The following is an 18,218-nucleotide window of genomic DNA, read 5'->3' as shown; positions in this document are numbered from 1 at the left end:
CATCTCTAAGATAAAAGGACGACTAAAATCGGCATAACCGAGGACTGGCGCTTGAACAAGCCGATCTTTTAAAGCTCAGGCGGCATTCAAAAACATTCAGATGGGCTATCCATCCCATAGCCTACAGACTTACTGTAGGCCTAACCTATGCCTATAAATAATTTCTTATAAAAAATATTTCTGGATACGTGCTAAACTCCTTACCTGGTTGTAGCCTAAGTTTTATCCATATGGAGATCTTCAAAGGCTTGCGCTATAATTCCAACCCTGTTTATAAACGAACCTGTCTGTTGCTGACAAGGCCTATCTCAAATTTCCTGTTTAACTCTTCTACATAGAATAGGGGTCATTCCACGTCAATTCAACCAGGGCCCACGCACTTAGGTCTCAAAAAATTCTGAAAAAATTACCAGGTGTACCTACAGTGTGTTACCTAGGAGACACACTGTAAAATTACTCTTATGTAAGATCAATACTTTCCAAGATACAGCCAGTTTTACAGGGGGAGGGGGTGTCGATTTTGTTCGGCCTCTTTTTTTGTCAAAGTTCTCAAGCCCACAGTGCAAGAACTAAACCATGTAGGAGGCTCAAATTTTGCATGCTGGTACATAAATAGGAATAGTATGTAGCAAAATCGTCACATTTGGTCTGGATAATCCTGCATGGTCATAGCTGTCCCTCAAAGTTGATACAAATTTTATTGGAGTTTTTGGCTGGGCTCTGTTTAAGCCTTCAGAAGACATATTTGTACTCAACATAGGCTCTTGATTTATTTTCCTTACTGAGATAAGTAGAAACACTCTCACAAAAAACAATGAACAGAAAATAAATAATTTCAGGGTCTGAACAGCAGACCTTACAAGTCTAAAAAATCATTTTGGTTCTCATTTTCAGAGCACCTAAACACCTACATCATATACAAAGATTTTTAAAATATTTTTTCTTTATTCTCCATGATCTTTTCTTTTTAAAAACACCAATTTGACTTGTCTTATGCAAATCTTTCTTTTTCACTATCCACCCTGAACATGGGCAAAATGCACCATTGACATCAATATGTTTTGTACAGGTTACTCTATACAACCACAGGTGGCAGTGTGGTGACTCTATATAAAACATATTGATGTCAATGGGGCATTTTGCCCATGTTCAGGGTGGAAAATAAAAAGAAAGATTTGCATAAGACAAGTCAAATTGGTGTTTTCAAAAAAAAGGGATCATGGAGAATAAAAAAACCTATTTAAAAATCTTTGTATATTCCCACAAAGTGTTTGGGTGCTCTGAAAATGATAACCAAAATGATTTTTCAGACTTGTGAGGTCTGCTGTTCAGACCCTGAAGGGATTTTCTGTTCATTGTTTTTTGTGAGAGTGTTTCTACTTATCTCAGTAAAAAAAATAAATCAAGAGCCTATGTTGAGTAAAAAAATATGTCTTCTGAAGGCTTAAACAGAGCCCAGCCAAAAAAACTCCAATAAAATTTGTATCAACTTTGAGGGACAGCTATGACCATGCAGGATTATACAGACCAAACGTGACGATTTTGCTACATACTATTCCTATTTATGTACCAGCATGCACAATTTGAGCCTCCTACATGGACACACCCCCTCCCCCTATAAAACTGGCTGTATCTTGGAAAGTATTGATCTTACATAAGAGTAATTTTACAGTGTGTCTCCTGGGTAACATAGGTACACCTGGTAATTTTTTCTGAATTTTTTGAGACCTAAGTGCGTGGGCCCTGGTTGAACTGACGTGGAATGACCCATAGGCTATATTTGCTCAAACATTTCAAATCCCGACTTTAAAACGACAAGGCGTGGACAGGCAAAATAGGCTATTACGCATAGGCTACAAACAATTTCCAAATCAGTTTCAGTAGCCTACGCTACGAGCTGGTCTAAGATCCGAAGTGGCAGACGGATAGGTTACATTACAACAGCAAGACAAAATATACACATTTGGACCAAAGGTCCATTTATTCGTTTTTTTTTTTCAAACTGCAGAAATCAAATTATTAGGCTGTTATATAGAGAGCTTAAAAAAAAAACGTTATTAACGGTTTTGTGGATTTCAGAATAACGTTTCTGTTCCGGAACAGTTGAAGACCATTTTGTTTTCGTTTCCGTTTCCGCTCCTTGTAAAATTCCGTAAAATTCTGTTTGTTTTCGGTTTTCGTTTTCGTTCCTTGAACCGGTTCGGAGCCCTGGTCTATGGTGTTCAAGCAATGGGCAAAAACTGTAATACACAAGTAATTAGTCATTTGAAAATATAAAAATACCCACACAATAAGCTTAGTCGTTTTTTTTTATTACTGAAAGGTCAAAACACCAGAGGCTCTTCTTAGAGCATTGGTGACATACTCCACAGAATAATAATGTAGAATGGTCTGCTGTAAAAGTCCATGAAGCAAAGGCACATTTAAAATGGAATAAAGCAAAAGCACAGAAGATATTATACGAAGACCTTACACTAGGTATTTGAAAGTGCATTTCAAACAAATGTAACATGGCTGGCCTTTGTTGATAGTATGGCAAAATGAAAATAAAAAAAACAAATGCAGGGAGCCCGGTCTAAAGGGTGTCATGATTTTTTGTGCAGCCGTCTTAAGCTGACTGCATAACGCGTTTATTTCTGAGATTCTGATACGTTTTCAAACTGGAATTGTGCATACGTCATGGTTGAAAACGTATCAGAATCTCAGAAATAATGACGTTATGCCTTCAGCTTAAGACGGCTGTAGGCGGCTACATCAAGTCAAATCCCCCTATTGATACCTTAAAACGTCTTCATGTTTCTGCCTTTGCTGTGGACTGTGCTGTCCCAGAGGAAGTTTGTTTACACAGTGGCAACTTCTTGAGAAATGGATAATTATATGACAGGAGCACGTTGGAGGTTTTTATGTACTTTTGCACATGCTTGTTGAGTGTTTGTGAAGCAGCTTTTTGACCAATTATCAACAATATACAAGGAGGTGTTGCTAAATGTGTTGACTTGAGGAACATGAGGAACATGACTTGACTTGATATGAGGCAAATGAGGAATCATTATTTCACCTCTTCTTCTGCTCTCATATTAGTCAGAGAACTTATAATTTTTATTTTGTTGTTAATTTTCCAATTATTCTCAAGCGTCTGCCAGTGCAACTCATTCAAACATCATTGTGTGACTTAATAAAATTATTATTAAAAAACAATTCATTTATTCATCTATCCAGTTGGGTATGAATGGACAGGGCCTTTGTCGTCAGAGTTTTAGCGTCAATGTTTAGAATTTCTAATGAGGTCATGCCAAAGTTAAATCAAATTACAGTTCGCGCTGAGTTAACACTAATCACCATTCTGGGATTAGAGGCATCAAATGGGAAGTGTGATGACTTTTCGGGACGCATCTGTTACCCTGCCACGCTAGGTCATGGACTATGCAGGCGTTTTAGCTGTAGAAGACACATCCCAGCGTTCACACCTATCAGCGCAGGAGCCAGATGGCCTGCACACAACTCCCTTCAGCATATGTTTGGAGTGGCTTATCTCCCTGAACACAAACAAATGTATACACACAAATACACTCTCATACACACACACACACACACACATGCATACAAAGATACACACATGCACACACAGACACACACAAACACACACACAGAAACACACACATACACACATACACACACACGGACATTTGCACGCAATTGCATGCTATGATCACAGATGCACACAAACATGTTTTATCTTTTCAACACACACAAACATCTTCTTGCTTTCTTCTCACCACTCCCAGAAGGGAAAAGTGACTTCATGTGGTTATGTGGGAGTAAAGATGAAGCAGTGAATTATTCAGAATGGCTGCCTCCCTCTAAAAAAAAGTGTTGTAGTTGAACATATTTTGGCATTCAAACAGGGATTGAAGCATGTCCAAAACTGAAGAGAGAACCAATTTCAAATTCAGAAGTACTTCAGCTGTTCCCACGGAGAGAGACAGTTTAGGGGCAGATGCTGCAGATGCTATCACACAATAAACATGATAACAACAGACACACATCATAGAGAATTACTGTGAGAGCAAGGACAAGACGAAAGAGGACAGACTATACTGCTGTCACAAGCTTGCCCATCAGGAAACTTTATTTAGAATGCTAATAATAACCATGAATCATGACACAGGAAGAGGTAATCCAGGTTTAAATTCCCTGGTATGTGGAAATGGGGTGAGTGACGGGGTCGATGTAAAGGGGTCAATGTGGAGGTGGTCAGTACATATAAGTACCTGGGGATACACATGGACAATAAACTGGACTGGTGCGCTGTATCGGAAAAGGGCAGAGTCGGCTTTACTTCCTGAGGAGGCTGCGGTCATTCAATGTCTGCAATGAACTCCTCTGGATGTTTTACCAGTCAGTCATTGCCAATGTCCTCTTTTATGCTGTGGTATGCTGAGGAGGCAGCATTAAGAAGAGGGACGCTGGGTGACTGAACAGGCTGGTAAGGAAAGCTAGCTCTGCTGTTGCCATTGAGCTGGAGTCACTCACAACAACTGCAGAGAAACGGATCATGAGTAGGATACTGGTGAATCATGGACAATGACCACTGTTCAGTGGCAGACTTCTGTCACTGTCATGCTCAACAGACAGGTTGAGAAGGTCCTTTGTCCCCAGGGACATCCAACTTTTCCATACCACACAAAAGGGGAGGGGAGAAATGGAAACGTTAGCGTTAAATTCTGTCAGGAAGACTCAATGCATGCGTCACTCATTCATTCATTACTTCCGACCAATCACCAGTCTGCATCAGCCTTTATAATCACTTTACTTTGCACCTGCCTTTTGCTTTCAGGTGCCGATTTTCGATGTTCCGTATCCATGCATGGGCAGCTAGTCATTTACTTCGCCACAACTTTTAACATGTGACGCAGTCACAGACCAGTAGCTTACCTTACGTCCGCTTCAACTGAGTTGAACCAGAGAATGATCACCATGTCTCGGGGTTCCACTAATGTAGCTTAGTAGCTCGTAAATGTCGGAGAGTAGGCTAAGGTAGGCCAAATTGTTGCCACTGTTCGGGTTGTCCGCCCGGTCTTATCAACGGAAGAGACAAGTTCCACGGCTTTTAAGGGTTTTCTCTTTCACCCTAGTCTCGTGTTAGATCCTAGTTGCTTAATGATGTTATCGTGTATCGCTGACAACGCAAATATGGTTGCTAAACTTTCTGACGAAAATCGTCAGACTTATCGGGCTACGCTGTTACCATTAACATACGGAACCTCTTTAACCTCAGTTTTCCAGTTATCGGCATTCGCGATGGTTTCCTTGCCGTGATACAGCTTTGCTAGGTCCACATCCTCAGAAAATTGTCTCGCTGGTCAGGCTACTGTCGTGTATGGATGCCCAACAGGGACAAAAGTAGGCTACTCTGCTGCAGTCCACTGGTCTGCAGTCTGTAGTGACTGCAGTTCAGGAGACAGAATGTTAGTTGCAATGCTGTTGGTTTTGTCTGCAGGGCTGTAGCCTACTAATGTCATTAACCCATAATATTTCCGATGCACCTGAAGGCCATAGATTAATCTTATTTTCATTATCTCATGTATGGCTGATCATTATTGTCTGTCATTGTCTGTTACTATCATTGGTTAAATGTGTCTACATAATATGTAGGCCCATACATTGTTTGTTGATTTAACTTATGGCAACGTAAATGTATCATGGCTGTTTATTTGCCTGCGTGCTAGGTCCTTTCGAAAATGCTATATGTCTCATCTCTAACCACTCCATTCCTCCTTGCAGGTCTTCAGGCTGTAAGGACTAGAACAAGAGCTTTCCTCAAACTCTTCTCTGCCAAAAGAGCAACACCTCTAGCAGGCACGAAGTCTCCTTCAGGCCAATACTGCACTCACCCTTATACTTTTTCCAAGCACAATGCACTTTGCTTGTCGTCATTCGTAATCCCCCATTACGTCATGGCAGCCGCAAGCACAGGGATGACATTCCTTCTCAGTTCTTCATTACTTAACACCTTAATCTTTCAATTTCAGGAGCAGCTCATCTTCGTTTAATGTAAATGCTTCTCTCTCTAATTTAAGGGTATGCATCTGTCGGCAGTGGAGTAGGCTACTGTCCCCTAACTCACTGTAATTATCTACTTCATGCATGAATGCAGGGCTGGTTCACGTAGGCCTATAGCCAAAACGTTCATCGAGGGACAATGCTTTGGTTCATATTTAATCTTACTTCATCCGGGTCATGTGGTGTCAACTTACTTACCTCCTTATCTAAGCTATACGCTAACCCTGTACTCTTCATGTCTTTATCCCACCACAGTAGGAGCAGCAGCATAGTGAACTTGCATTGTTAAATCATTAGATTTTGCAATTCACTGTTGAATATCCATATGTCCCCGAATCTCAATCACATAATTCTCAATTGTCATATAATCAAATCAATCAGTCAATCTATTCTCAATCAGCAATTATTAGGCTACATCACCAATTCACTCTAACTATTTACTTCTTTCTCTTTGGGTTTTATGCGCTCCGGGGATTTTGCTCCGACAACCAGGTTTTTAACCCTTCTCAGGATCTGGCTTTCTCAGCCATCCTCTTCTCCCACTTCTATAGTGCACTGTATTTCTGAAACATTCCTAAATAGACACCTCAGGTTCTGGTGTCTGGTGTTTACAGTTTCTAAAGTAATAACTCTTTCTGTCCCTATACTTCTATGATCAACTATCTTAAACTTCGCCCACACACTTATCCTAATGCACCTCTCTTTCTTCTACCTACTGGGTTATCTATGTCTAAACAATGGTTCAGAATCCACTTGTCTACAGTGGTTGGTAGTTGTGGGCTCTCAACCTCCCACTACACTGGCCATTTCTTTCGCATAGGTGCTGCAACATCAGCAGCCGCTCTAGGATTACCTGCATCCTCAATCAAGTTGCTCGGAGGATGGTCTTCGTCGGCTTACGAGTCCTATAAGACCTCAGGATAAAGCCCTAGCTGTGCAAATAGCTCTCGCAAGTGTCAATTAAGGTACTGTAAGCTACCTTGCAAAGGTCTGGTGGTGGTTATTCGGCTCAGCTAAAGCATTATTTTAATTATGATGGACCCGAGCCACTCTTCTCCAGTCACTACGCACAGCCGGCACTTTAGGCACAGAATAAAGTGTTAATACATTCTAGACACATTCGCACCGCCGCCCTTGGTCTAGCTTCTGCAAGCAAAACCTCGGGTAATCTCACATCACAACAGTTAATGTCTTTTATATCCTACCATCACAACACTTCACTCATCATATACACATGCAGAACTTCGACTCGACAGTCATTTCGAATCATAATCATCATCAAAGTTTGATCGCTGCTCGAACGAGCGATCATTAAGCACTTTTCCACGGGGATTTGCACCACATTGCATTACATTCTTGCCGTGCAAGAACCGAGCTTACGCAAGCTCCTCGACACTGCAACCGCTGCATAGACCAATGCTGGTCATTTTCTTCTTTTCACCAGAGAGAGCTCAAGCTCTCTATCTTTCTATCTGTTTCTCAATACCTTTTCTCTCTGAACTTATTACCCATGGACAATGTCTATTTCATGTTTTCCTGTCTTGTTTAGCCAACGTTACCTATGCTGCTCCTCTTATTTTGGGGGGCCTTTCCAAGAGCAAGGTACAAAAGCATGGCCTCTTCATCTTGCCCTTGGATCTGCTTTAGCTCCATTCTGTTGCAGGATGCGCCTTGCTCGCGGAAACTGTCATCACATTTCATTAGGGGTCGTACTTAAATCGGATATAATCTGTCATGGACCCTACACCGTGCTGTTATTTTGGGTAAGTCAACATAATTAATTAATTAATTAATCTAAACCTTGCTTTGTTTACAATTCTATCCTAATAGTAGGCCTATACGTTGTGCTATTTAACTTTCTTTAACATGGCTTTACCTCTGCCGGATGGACAGTAGTATCTGTTAATTTCATCTGCTGTACATCTTGTCCTTGCAGCTTCTGTTCACCATTGAACCGTAACAAATGGAGTTCACAAACTGTAATATTTTGCATAAACTTGCTTATCAATTAAGAGCTAGCTACTCCAATTTCTTGTCACAAGGCTCACAAGAATCTATGCACTGTACGGTTACTGAGTTCTTAATTACTAAAGACTCACTCAGCAGCTATGAGCATTTTGTAATCAATGTACTTCCTCTTGCAAATGTCTGGTGGAGGTTATTTAAATTTAATCATATTACTAATCTCTTCGTTTCTGGTGCCTGTACTGGCTTGGTCGCATTTGTGCAGGTCATAATCTTCTTTAACTGCAAGGGCTATTTCTTCTGCACTAACCTGAGCTTCTGCAACTGCGAGCTCATTGTCGCCGAGCATTTGCAACTGCAAGCTCTATCCTGCTGCACTAACCATGAGCATCTGCAACTGCGAGCTCTATTCTGCTGCACGGTGCCTGAGCATCTGCAACTGCAGGCTCTATCCCCTGCACTGACCCTGAGCATCTGCAACTGCAGGCTCTATCCCCTGCACTGACTGAGCATCTGTAACTGCAAGCTCATCGCCCTGCATGTTTTTAGTTAACCCTTGAGCTAAGCTTCTGCAAGCACTAGTCACTCAAGCAGTCTTGTTCAATGGGTTAAACATCTGCAAGCTCGATTCCCTTCCATAATTTTAAATCAATCATAGAATTTGAGTCACAGGTGATTGAATCCATCATTATAATCATCATCCTCATCAAATCATCAGTTTATTTTATTAGTAGTATATTCTTCATGCGTCTCTGCTGTCTGTCTTGCTTTTTCTGATTCATCTCCCGAGTTCAACCGGATAATACAACATGCACTGTTTAATATTGTTATGCTCTATTTCAGAGAGGATGTCCATCTAAGCATTCTGGTGGGTATCTTTATTTCTTATTCTTTGGGGGTAGGCTCCGCCCCTGCCGTCTCATACCGGCAGGATCTGCAAGGGTCTGCACACTCGGTGACCTGGACCGAGGACGGGGCCTATGCCAAAGACTGTCTTATTGTTGCTTATGCCTTTTGTATATCCTTTGATGGATTAAAACGTGTGTTATCTTTCATTGTACCTTCCTGAGTCTTTCTGATAGAAATGGAAGCGTTAGCGTTAAATTCTGTCAGGAAGACTCAATGCATGCGTCACTCATTCATTCATTACTTCCGACCAATCACCAGTCTGCATCAGCCTTTATAATCACTTTACTTTGCACCTGCCTGTTGCTTTCAGGTGCCGATTTTCGATGTTCCCACCCTCCCTCCCTAACCACTACCAGTTTGGCCTTGTCCAGATGTCCAGGGAGTAGGCTCCGCCCCTGCCGTCTCATACCGGCAGGATCAGCAAGGGTCTGCACAAAGCCAAAGACTGTCTTATTGTTGCTTATGCCTTTTGTATATCCTTTGATGGATTAAAATGTGTGTTATCTTTCATTGTACCTTCCTGAGTCTTTCTGATAGAAATGGACTTTTCAGCATAAGCCTGTCTCTCTAAGCCCCTACTATTATATCACATTGTCTGCTGTCTTGCAGGCTATATTAGCCCTCCTACACAATCTGGACTGTGGTCATAACATCTCCATCTTATAACTTATTCCCTGTTATATATTGTTCTTAAAGTATATTATTTTTTCTTGTTTGTCAAGCAATTCTATTATTTTTACATTCTTGTCTTTTCGTGGTCATAGTTAATATTTATTATTTCATAATATTGCACTGTTCAATTAGCCTCATGACACCATCCTGATCTCGCGAGCTCCATTTTTAGGGTTCGGAGTTAAGGGTAGCCTAGCTTGTGGTTGTATTTTCGTCGACACTCTGTTAGTACGTCATACGCTTGATCTGATTGGTTGATTTGGCCCGTCTTTCACCTACATAGGTGATAATTTATCAGAGGGTTTATCAGCTAACCAGTATCTTCGCCCCTTTACAAAAGTTCTCTAACAGAAAGTTCCCAGATGGATATGCTGACCAAATGCAAAGTCAGGTTACTGTTCAATCCCTGCACTGTTCACTTTTGCACTAGTACCATTGCACAGAGTCTACCATAGCACCTTATCCTGGTCAATGCATCACATGGTCAGTCTATACCAGACCTTTGTAATCACTTCACAAAATGTTTAACTCATTACATTTTTACATTTCTGTGAGTGATTTTTATGTATGTGAGATGTGTGTATGTGTGTTTGTTGTGTTATGGTTCTATAAGCTACTGGATGCTAAAATTTCCCTCTGGATTAATAAAGTATCTATCTATCTATCTATCTATCTACAGTATATATCTATCTATCTATATCATCCCATCCTTCTGGACTTGGCTGATGTGCGGACATCATGACGTGTGAAAATATATGTGATGTAGATTTTTACTACTTTAAATAGAAGTTTACTTCAGTTTTGAGGGGACTTTAGGCTCATTGGAGATCCAGTATTTGTTATCCCAAAGCATTGCATTTAAACAGAAATGTAGTCAATGCACACCAGTTCCTGCTTGCCATTTGTGGCATAAACACTTCAAACCAATCATCTGAGTAACTTTTAAAAACCCAAAAGACCTCTGTCACTGGCTTGTTGAAGGACTATGTCTTTATGATGCTGTCAGCTTTCCAATGACTGGGCTTGGTGCTGCATCAGACACAGGAAGTGATCGGTTTGATGTCTGTGCAGGTATAATTGATTTTCACAACGTCGCTGAGTGAAACAGACAGCTTCAGAAAGAGGCGCGCAAGATTAACCTGCAAGCAACGAAGCACCAAACGAAGATATCTCACTCCCTTCCCTTTCAGCGCATTAGTTCAAACCTCGTGGCACAAAGCAAGTGTTGATGCTTTAATGGCTGCAAAATGAACTACAGGAAATCAATGCGAAGGCCATTCTTATTCCGGATTCTTTATAGGTTTGTCAGTGGGTATTGCATTCCATTGGTGGAGCACAACAGTGCTTGATGTTGTATAAATTAAGTCAAATTAAAAAAGTGCCTTCATCCTTAATGGCCTGACAGTCCTTCCATATCTTTATGTTGTCTGTTCAAATGTGATGCGTCTGTGGGAGGACAGCTTCGACATCAGAAGAAAACTTCTGTCTAGGGAGGGAATTTTCACAGGCCCGGAAATTAGAGCGTGCCCTCGGTGAGTGACAGCCGGCAGAAAGGCCTATACGAGCCTGGATTTCAACAGTAATTACCCCAAGGGATCAACATTTTGCTCCGGTGTCAGCCCATTGCATGGTTGTCGTACAGATGTGGAGAACGCAGCTTCAGGTTTTCATGTTGCGTAAGGACTCAGTAAAGGAGTAGAGGAGATGAGTGCACAGAGGCACACAGGAGGAGCTCCACTCCATCAGAGTAGGGGGAGAGGCCTCCGTCCGTCTGTCTGCCTGTCTGTCCTCTGTACTGATAAGGAACACTGCAGTAAAGTGCAGTATAGTAGAAAAATTCTCCTCACACTTACCCCAGGGCTCTCTTCTGCCTGGCAAGACAGGAATGGAAAGCTGTACACACACACACACATTCACACATACCTAAAAAAGTCTCAACCCAAAGAGGCGGCACAAACAGTTTCACCTTTTTTGTTCATCAAGCCTGGTTTTTAATCATGCTGCCCAGAGAGAGAGAGAGAGAGAGAGGGAGAGAGAGCAAGAGAGAGGGAGAGAGAGAGAGAGAGAGGAGGCTGGTTGAGCCTCTCCCTCTCTCCCAGGCAGCAGGCAGATTAGGGCTGTTTAAAGGAGAGGAGAGAGACAAGTGGGGAGGGAGGGAGGCAGCTGAGATGCCCACCCTCATTACAGGGTGCCACCTCTCTGATTTACACATCTGGAGTGTGAGAAGGAGAGTTGGGGGAGTTGGCTGCTGGTGAGTGGATGGGGGGGGGTTAGAGCAGGCTCGCATTATCACACTCAACCCACACAGAGCCGATGTGAGAAAACCACACTTCCCAGCATCCCTCGATGTCACACGGCAAGCCTCTCTGTGGCTTATCAGCACCATCATGCCTCAGAGTTGTAATCGCTGACCACCACACCCCCCACCACCAAATCACCCCCCCTCACCACCACCTCCACCACCCCACCCCTGTCTCTTTCTCTCTGTCTGCCTCAATCTACAACTTACTCTTTTTCTTAACTCTCTCTCTCTCTCTCCTTCTCTTCTCATTCTCTCCGCACTACCAAAGGATGAAGCCGCACCCCACCCCACCATCACCACCACCCCCTCATTTGCTAGCATGTGTACTTATCGGGGCATCTGTGGAGAACGCACCCCTGTCTCTTTAACCCAAATGCCTGGGCTGTGAGCGCCGAGGGCCCGCAGTGAGTCGATAGCATCAGGAGAGGCACGGCGGGGATATGTGTAGGGCTTAGGGCGGATAAATGGCCTCGGCTGCACGTCCGCAGGGACCTATTGGTGTCGCCAGGAAGATTTAAACAGAGGTGGGAGCGGACAGGCTTGAAGTCACAGAGTACGGACACACACGCACGCAGCTAGACACAGATATAGACACACATACACACACACGTGCACACACACACACGCACACACACACACACGCCCGCAAACCAGACACACACACAGAGACACACAGACACAGTGCAATATCTCCTCCAAGTGAAGAGAAAGAGGACTAACTTCTTCACGGCTATCAGAAGCACATATCAGAGTATATCTATTGACTCCTGTGTTATCCAATGTTCCAGAGCCCACCGATTCATTTCACATGACATTGTCATTTCCAGAGGTCCATTAAGTGAAATGGGAAAGAAAGGTAGACACACAGACAGACAGGTAGATAGATAGATAGAAACATGTACACACAGAGAGAGGCACAATAATGGCAAACATTTGATGTGGGAGAATAGGATGTGTGGTACGAATGTTAGCCTCTGTGATGCAAACCCAGAGTAATGTCTCTTGGCACCACTCTGTGTTCAAGCAAGTGAAGGTCAAGAGAAAGCTTTTGCCACTCTCATCATTGCAGTCCACTAACTGAAGTGTTTGTGTTGTGTATTGTGTCATGTTGTGTTGTGGATGACTTTTAAAAATTGACTCATAATTTGATGTCACACTGTCTTGATAGTCACAGAGATAACGTTAATTGCCTCCAATTATCACAGTGTCACTGGCTGAATCACACTCACAAATGCAGACAGCACAAACATAGTCAGCCCAAAGAGCCAGCGTGGTCTTACTGGAAGGAAATGACCAGCAGATACCATCAGATGGTGTGTTTGTGTGTGTGTAAGTGTGTGTGAGGGTGGAGGATGTGTGTGTGTGTTTGTGTGCGTTTGTCTATGTGTGTGTATGTGTTTGTGTGTGTGTGTGTTAGTGTTAATTTTGTCACCCATTTTTAATCTAGTCTTAGTCTTGTGACGAAATTACCTTTTTAGTCTTTGTCATATTTAGTCATTCAAATATAATTTTTGTTAGTCAAGTTTTAGTCGACTAAAAGTCTCGTCATTTTAGTTTAGTTTTAGTAAAAAGAAAACTAAACAGGGCTCTACAGTGTGCCCATTTCACTTTCGCTTTTACGCGAAAGTAAAAATGATGCCGCGGTGCAAAAAAAAATATTTAAAGCACTGGTGCGAATGACTTCTAACCATGTCAATGTTTGTCTATAAAATACACCGCAACATCGAGAAACATTACTGGTGCAAACCATTGAATCACGTCGCGAATGCAGCATAAAAACTACACCTCCCATCAACATTAGCAGTTTCGCGTTGTGACTTGCTAGTAGTCGCTTCTGTCAAATCCAAGAGCGCGCAGAAAAAGCGGAAAGTTAGGCTAGCCAGCCAAGATGCAAAGATTGAAGAAATTAGTTCTTCTATCCACCGAATTCATTGGATATACGAGGAACAGGATGAGATTCTGAGAATGCAGTGAGAGAAGGAAAGGTAACCTAACATTCCTTTTAGCCCAGTTGATGTATTGGCTGCAATATGCAAAATATAGCTGTAGCAAACCGGCACAAAAGTAGCCTCCCGTAATACTCCCATTTTATTCAAAGGTAGAACGCTACTGACAACTCCAGGCTTTCACGCATGCTTGTTTGTTTACACCGAATACAAGCTGAAGTGCAAAACGAAAGTAGGCCTAATGTTTGCCTACTGCCCCCATCAATGCAGATATTTCAAATAAAAACTAAAAGTATAAAACATATATCCTTGATTAGCCTATGTTGGGTTTTGTGGAAGAGAAAATGGACTGTTTTAGTAGTAGTATTAGGCAGTATGCAGTCAGATACGTAGGTCACCATTGGCATATTTGGATTAGCTATAGATGGATTCACAAATAAATAAATTAGCCTACATTTGGCAGGATACTTAATAAACAGCCTAAATGCAAATATGGCAATGTATTATATTATTTTACATTAACAAAATGTAGGAAAATAGAACAGACTGAAAATAAAGTAGGCATTGATCTTTAAAATCCTGTTTCCTGTAGCCTAAATGTTGTCAGTCATTCTTAATATTCGCAATTGGTGCACTGGCATGTTTAACTGTTAGCTGCAGTATAATGTTAGATTATGTGTAAGTTAAGTACAGAACTTAGCCTGGCGAGCCAGACCCACATTAAAATGTAGGGTCTGGGCACTCACCGTTCGCAGTGCTCAGTCCAAGGGGCGGGATTATCAGTTGTCTTTCAAATTCCCTCTGCACGCAATAGGATATTTGTTTTCAAGTAGCAGGGAATTCAAGCCAAACCGTTGCAACTCTGCCATCAATCATTATGCTAAGCCCACCAAACGACTCTATACACGATTTCAATGTCCTGATTAAGTTTCGATTTCTGGAGCTCACAAGCCAACGGAGAGTTGCTAGACTAGCCCTGGCAGCCGCTAGGAGCGCGTCTAGATTTCTAGGCTATACAGAACTGACTGTGCGCCCAATTTTTTGTCTGTGCTCCTAAATTTTTTAACTTGGGCGCACAAGTGCTCCTGAAAAAAAATGTTAGTGTAGAGCCCTGCTAAAGGTATCTTAGTCTTAGTCAGTTTTAGTCAAAACATTTTAGTCATTTGTTTTATAATAAATTATTTCTGATTACCATTTCAGTAAAATAGTGTTTCACACATCTCAATTTTCCAATATTGTGTGTCCACAGGGCTACTCGTCTGTTAGAACTCATTCTGATTTTTTGTCTGTCAGTAGGGGAGAGCCGGGACGATTGAAACACGGGACGAATGAAACAATCCAGTTTTCTCCGAGTGTAATGATGATAGACCGACGTCCTTCGGTCAAAACATAGAGCATGTTAACCTCCTTCTATCAGCCAAATATCTTCCTGCTATGTCATTTTATCACAGAGTTACTGGCGATAAACGAGTTTTGATGCGCAAAAGTAAACTTCATTAGCGGTTAAATTTTTTCGATTATCAATGAGTGTTTTTCATTTAAAGGTTTGACTTAATGCTTATTCAGTAGACCATTTAGTGTTCTCCACAATCCCAGACTTTCATATCGCATGCTTGTTTACATGGAAAGCAAAACAAGCTATAGTGACATATGTCTGTGTCAGGACGATTGAAACACGTGTTTCAATTGTCCCGACCAGGCTGTAACTCCATGTATTTTAATTAAATGCACAAATACCTGTGTTTAAACAATCATTTATGGAGGTGAGACATGGAAAAACAGTTTTAGGAAGATGAAAATACATTTGGGCCCACCAGGCAGGGGCTCGAGTTTTCCCATGTTATCCTATGGAGACTGACAGCCAGAGGGTCGTTAAGCCTACTTATTTGGATGTGCAGTGGCCTAACCCACGTAAAAACCTAGTAAAACGACATTTTCAACAATATAAACATGATATAAATGGGAAAGCTTACCGTTCTAGCTATAAATATGGCAGAATCATCCACAGGGCATGATATTTCAAAAACCGCTTCATACACGCTTCAAGATGATGGCAATGAGTTGTTAACAGACATGCACAAAGACGTATAGCCCTGCAACAATCTATCTAAAATAAAACCTTTTGGGAGTACCATTCATGATATGTAGTAAAATGTCGAAGTTGTTGGACGTTTATATGGCTTAAACTGTTTCATTCGTATGTATGTTTCATTTGTCCCCTTATATTGTTTCAACTCCCGACCAGGAGGGACGAATGAAACATTACGCACGTCCCACTTTTGTTGAAATAATTCCTGAACGGTTTTGTTCAAAGATGAAAATGCATCTGTATTTGACAGAGGACAGATGTAGGTTACTAGTGACCAAATATTAGCTTTAAGTGTAGTACGATCGCTTTGTAAATTACGTGTTTCAACTGTCCCGGCTCTCCCCTATGTTTACATGCACAGGTAAGTCGAGCTACAGTTAGGCTATAGCTCGGCTGGGATTTGACCATAGACAGTAAAAGATTTGGACCACTGTCATGATCTTCGTAGACCAGTGTTTCTCAAAGTGTGGTCCGCACTGGTGGTCCGCAAGCTATCCCAAGTGGTCCGCAAGCAGATGTGGTAAAATATAATATGGATGAGTTGTTTGCAATATTGAACCAACTTGTACTGTATGTAAATCCAAACAGTTCTGCAACACTATCTATGTAAGATATGCCGGTTAAATCATATGAATCCTCTGACACAATAAGCAAAGTGCAAAGACAATAAGCAAGGTGGTTCAGTGAGTAGGCCTATTGTATAGGCTAATATACTACTGTTGAAGTAGGTCTAATCTTTTTTTTTTTTTAGCTAGGTGGTCCGTGCGTTTCTTTTTTATTGGTTAGTTAAGTGGTCCTTCAGTTTGAGAAACACTGTCGTAGACCCAAGTATTAATGTTTTACTCCGCCACCCTAGATGGCGGTATGCGCAACACATTCCCCAAACTCTCCATCTTAGCAGAGAATGTGATCTTAGCTAACTTGCTAGCGAACTTTCCATATTAGCTTACTTGCTAGCAAACTTTGCATCATCAGTGTAACTAGTTAAATAGTTGACATTACCTGCTGAAAATGTTCGTATGGACATTGTGGGGGATGTTAATTTGTATATGAGAGAAGCTTCAACTTCTGGGTATGTAGCATTGTGGCATAAAATCTCCGGTGTTATTGTTCCATGTAGTTTCATGTTGCAGCCACAGGGTTGCAGCACGTAGACTAGCCTACAGGAAAGCTGCTGCGCATGAACTCATTTGGAATATTTTAAAAACGTAACAGCTAGATATTTTGTCTTCTCATTTTGTAGACGAATACATCTATCTTTCTACATTTATCTTAGTTTTTATCTCATGCGAAACATTTTAGTCTCGTCTTTTTTCGTCAACAATAATAAATCTTAGTCAGCGTTTTAGGACATTACTGCAGTCTCGTCATCGTCTCGTCTTAGGGGCCGTTTATACGAGAACGATTGCGAACGAAGACGACAAAATATTTTATCATAAGTGCCTTTCGTTTATACGGCGACCCCGCCATCGGGGCTTGAAGACGCAAAAATCTGAAGACTCCTGAAGAGTGTAGAGTTTTGAAGACGACCCGGGTTGTGTCTCCGTCTAAACGGCTAAACCAAAGATCCTCGATTACCTCTCTGGCTAAACTGTCAAATTAGAATGTCTGCGCGTGACATACCGGGGTTCTATCACACCACCACCCAGCGGTCTGGAATGCATATCCAATCGAATATCACATACTCTTGCGTCTTCATATAAACAAAGATTTCCCCCTGAGAATGCTCGTCTAAACGCGAATAAAAAAATGAAGACGAGACGCCACTTCTGCGTCTTCTCTTTTCATCGTCACCGTATAAACGTAGCCTTAGTCATGAAAAAACAGGTAGTTGACGAACATATTAGGGGTTTGCACGGACGTCACGTTCTGGCCGGTAACCATGGTAACTCAGCACGCGCGGCCATATTGGCGATACTCAGTGAATGAAGTACAATGGAGTATTATGCACTTTGGATATCTTACGTGATTGTAGCCGTGTCTAAACAACAGAAAAGCTCATCAAAATGCGTCTAAGATGCAAAGGCATATAGGGCAGGACTTGGACCACAAGAAAATGTGCGATATTTCGAGAAATTACGGTTTATTGGCAGCGCAAATCCATATGAGTTGGGTAAGGGAGACGAAGTACCAAGTTCAACCACAAGCGCCCCCTTCCTCTGATAACTTCTGACATTATTCTCCTTTCTCCCTGGTTTTTTAATAACTTTTGGAAGTCGATACCTACACCAGATGTTTTTCTCAGTCGGACCTATTGGTACAACCTAAAACA

Source organism: Alosa alosa, chromosome 2 (genome assembly GCF_017589495.1).
Source record: "Alosa alosa isolate M-15738 ecotype Scorff River chromosome 2, AALO_Geno_1.1, whole genome shotgun sequence".
In the NCBI taxonomy this organism is placed as follows: domain Eukaryota; kingdom Metazoa; phylum Chordata; class Actinopteri; order Clupeiformes; family Clupeidae; genus Alosa; species Alosa alosa.
This window is presented reverse-complemented; position numbering follows the sequence as displayed.